Raw genomic sequence first — 4,766 nt, forward strand, 5'->3', positions numbered from 1 at the left:
GCTTTCATGGCCGTCTCACACTGTGGGGTGCAGACCAGCACAGCTCTCATGCACTGTTGAACACATTGTTCCCTCTGTGTCCCAACTCGTTTCACCAAGAACCTGTCTGATCGCTGTCAGCTTCACATGTCTATAACACACACACACACACACACACACACACACGCACATATATTCCACCCGTCCTGATATTACACAATTGTTGTGACAAAGATCTCATTACTGGATAGGGAAATGTGAGGATGACAGTTCCTTGTAAGAGTTAGTCTGCTAATCAACCTAAAGCCAAAAATTCTAACCCTAAATCCCTAAAATCCAGTTCATGGTTTCTCAATGCTGGTTCTCTGTGCATGGACCTGCTTCTGCAGAGCTCCTAGATTAATGCCCCTAGATTAATGCCCCTATTCTAATGCTATAGACTATGCACAGGGTTGTTCAATCCTGTACACCACAGCTCCTGGTAGTGTAGTACTAGTAGAGTTGGTCCATAGTCCTACATGTTTTGGCAGTTACCCTGCTCAAAAACTGCTGTTATGAAGAAATGCATCCACCACTACACAGTGAAAGTGGACACTCAGTACAGATGGGGAAGATTTGTTGTTCACTGGGTGGTAACAAGGGTCTGGGCTCCTCTCTGTTACACAGGTGGTTGGTGCTCTCCTCCGAGTGTGTTCTGCTGTCCAGTGGCATTCTGGGAGAGTAGCAGCTCCAGCAGAAGGGGCTGGTTGTCTGGGGGAAGTGTGTGTGACCCTGTTGGGTGGGCAGCAGCCCGAGCCTGGAGCAAGCTACTGAGGCAGAGGACCCCGGGCTTGAAGCAGAGGACCCGGGCCTGAAGCAAAGCACCCTGGTCCTGGAGCTGATGAAGGCAGCGATGTGTTGGCAGGGAGCCCACACGAGACCGTGGGAGACACACGCCCACGCGCCACGCTAGCCTGCTTTCACTCCCTGATGTTCGTTTTGTTGTTGTGTTTAGTTTTTTTTTTTTTGTTTTTTTGCACATGAATTGGCATGTTGAGTTTAACAGAGTAAGACAGCTCTGCTCTCCCTGCCATTCACCAACATGTCTACACACAACGGCTGTTTACCTCCGTCCTGCAGAGATCACAAGTGGTTGCAAACACTGTTTTCTCCTATAGCTCAGGCCCTACACGTTACCCAAATCTCCATCACCTCCACCTGCTCCTCAGTCGACTTTTCCTTTGACCGCTCCAGATGCCTAGCAGACGTTTCCCTCACGCAGACGTTTCTCTCACGTTTCCCTGACGCGTGTGATCGATCGCGCTCGCTGGTTCTCTCCGTGTGGCTTCGGCTCCACGGAAGCTTCAGATCTGCTCTGGAAAACGGCGAGACGCTTCATTCCATGAGCATCATGTGTTCCGTGTCTGGTGCCGTTTCCGTGTCCGTGTTCATATGTTCGGTTATGATTCGTTAAGTGTGCATGTGTGTGCATGTGTGTGTTTATGTGAATGTCACAGAGACACTGCAGGCATTCGTATGTTAGACTGTACGTTGGAATAATTGGGATGTGTGTCATTGGCATGTTTTCCTTTGTGTTATTTCTTGTCACGTGTTCTTCATATTCACTAACACTCTTTTGCCAGTCATTAGTCTTTAGTTCTGAAAGGATCCATGACAACACAGGGCCACAGTGGGGTCACTACCGAATGGCCATATCAACATGAGAATCCCTATTAACCCATTTTTGTCACTGTAAATTTGAGATGGCGTTTCAGAGGGAGGTGTACTGTAATGAATAGACTGTTGGGTCATTATAGGAGGTCTGTTACAAAGCCATGAATGAATAACTGGACAATCCAGTGTGTATGTATATGCATGCTCACATGAGTACATTGCGTGTCAGAGTGGTGTAGGACCCTTAAAGGCAATGCTCTAATTCAGCCTGCCCTGACACACTAATCATTCTTCTCTTAAACTCAGCTATTGTTGAGGACGCTCTGGGCAGGGTAGCTCACCTGCACTCAGAGTGCTATATTAGTTTACTTTTAAATGGACCTGGGAAGAATGAGAGTGAATGGAACTTTTGTTAATAGCTGGATTAGTCTCTCGGGGCTGAGAGAGTTTGAACAGGCAAAATCCTGGTGCTGCACATTCTGAAACATTTTCAGGTTTGTTCCAGCTCTTATCTAGAACAACTGGCCTTAGTGTTCCCCTCTTATCTGGTACACCTGGCATTAGTGTTCCCCTCTTATCTAGAACAACTGGCCTTAGTGTTCCCCTCTTATCTAGTACACCTGGCATTAGTGTTCCCCTCTTATCTAGAACAACTGGCCTTAGTGTTCCCCTCTTATCTGGTACACCTGGCATTAGTGTTCCCCTCTTATCTAGTACACCTGGCATTAGTGTTCCCCTCTTATCTAGTACACCTGGCATTAGTGTTCCCCTCTTATCTAGTACACCTGGCCTTAGTGTTCCCCTCTTATCTGGTACACCTGGCATTAGTGTTCCCCTCTTATCTAGTACACCTGGCCTTAGTGTTCCCCTCTTATCTAGTACACCTGGCCTTAGTGTTCCCCTCTTATCTAGTACACCTGGCATTAGTGTTCCCCTCTTATCTAGTACACCTGGCATTAGTGTTCCCCTCTTATCTGGTACACCTGGCATTAGTGTTCCCCTCTTATCTAGTACACCTGGCCTTAGTGTTCCCCTCTTATCTAGTACACCTGGCATTAGTGTTCCCCTCTTATCTAGTACACCTGGCATTAGTGTTCCCCTCTTATCTAGTACACCTGGCATTAGTGTTCCCCTCTTATCTAGTACACCTGGACTCAGTTTTCACCTGTTCCACATGACTTTGGTTTGCTGAAGCAGGTGCATTAGGCTTGACTGGTACTAAACTCTCAAGAAAGGACAGCTTACCAGGAAGAAAGGTGGAGGTCCAGGTGCTGGAGATCACTATGTCCTATATCTCCATGCTGGAGATCCCTGTGCAAAAACTGGTGTATTCTGAACTCTCGGCTTCTTCAGCATCACCAGACACAGGTTCTGCAGTAGTCACGAGGCTCCTAGATCCAAACTCCCTGTAGATCCCAGAACCATCCTTAAAATGCTGCTCTATGGCAATGCCAGCTGTGTCCTGAGCTCTGCAGGACCTCATGGGACTTCTGTTTGTTCTGATATCAGTGCAAACACAGCAGCAACAGCAAACTAACAGCAGCAATGTCCATCTGCGTGTAGTACACTAGTCAAATAATTACTGTATGGTGTGTGATGTTATACACTAGAGTCCAATGATTGGAGTAATCATGTATGGAGTAATTCAGTGCTGTTTATTATTTTAGTGGAATTCCATTAGTTCAAGTGTTTTTTTTTTTTCTTAAATCAGGTTTCAGTTTCAGACTGGCTATGTTAAGTTATGGTTTTTAAATATAAAGGCCTGTTGAACAGGAGCCACAGAGAGATTGAATCGTATTTCCATTTCAGTTGTATCAGCTGTGAGACTGAGAGACTGTACAGAAGGAAACCATGCTGACATGAAGGGTTGGTCACGCTAATGATGGTCTCCCTGTGTTGAGAGTATAATTAAGATATTTTTAGAACTGTATTACTGCTTTCCCATGTAATTTACACATAAAACGAGAGTTATTGTGAAACAAAGAAAGATTGCATTAATTCTGCTAGAAATACTTCTACCAAAGTTAGAAATGTGAACACTCATCATGTTTATGGAAACCTGAACAGTTCAAAATGGAGCCCTGAGAACTCACTATATCTGTAAAAACATGAGGCATACAGCGCAAGGCTGCTGGCCAAAGCTGCGGTGTTGTGTGGTTTCATCTCCGAGGGCTGCCCTGTGTGACCGTGGAGATCATGATAAACTTATCAGTCACTTCTAATTCAAAACAGTGGGTGGCCACAAAAACTAAAGCTTCTGTGATGTCTAATCTTTGGTCATCTTCACAGTCTAGAGAAAAGAATTCAACCAGGACCATTAGAACCACGCAGTTTTAATTAAAAGAAAGACGCACCTCTTTTACTGTTTAGGCAGCGGTTCCCATGGGTCATTTTTTGCGTGGGAGTCTCCTGTACATGCTTGGCTTACTGTAATGACTCACTGCCTAATAGAGCAGACTCCTTCAGCGTGGGCCTCTCACCGGCCATAATCACTCACTCATTATATCCCATTATATGCAGAATCTTTTAAGTACTTAAAAAGGCTTTCTGAGTGATGCGTCTTTGATCACAGTTGCTAAAAATTGTATAGTAAGACTGTAATGAATGCGTGCTGACTGAGGTTGGTAAATGTTATTGCAATTATAGAGATTCCTTCTAAAGCTAAATATGGACAGTTTATAGAAAAGCTAACTATTTCCAACTCTCTAGCCCTGCAAATACACCCAAATGTAAACACATGCAGTTTTGGTAATAAATTATATATGTTTGTACAAAATACTGTTTGCTCACTGTCATCTTTATTAGTAACAGTTAGACGACCTGCATCCACTGGCCACTGTTACACACAACTGCCTTATAAGTGTGTGTTAATGTTCACAGGTGTGTGTTGTTGAGCTACAGTTCACAGGTGTGTTGTTGAGCTGCTGTTCACAGGTGTGTGTTGATGGGCTACAGTTCACAGATGTGTTGCTGAGCTACAGTTCACAGGTGTGTATTGATTGGCTACAGTTCACAGGTGTGTTGAGATACAGTTCACAGGTGTGTTGTTGAGCTACAGTTCACAGGTGTGCAGGGGATGGGCTACAGTTCACAGGTGTGTGTTAATGGGCTACAGTTCATAGGTGTGTGTTAAT

Source organism: Brachyhypopomus gauderio, chromosome 11 (genome assembly GCF_052324685.1).
Source record: "Brachyhypopomus gauderio isolate BG-103 chromosome 11, BGAUD_0.2, whole genome shotgun sequence".
Taxonomy (NCBI): domain Eukaryota; kingdom Metazoa; phylum Chordata; class Actinopteri; order Gymnotiformes; family Hypopomidae; genus Brachyhypopomus; species Brachyhypopomus gauderio.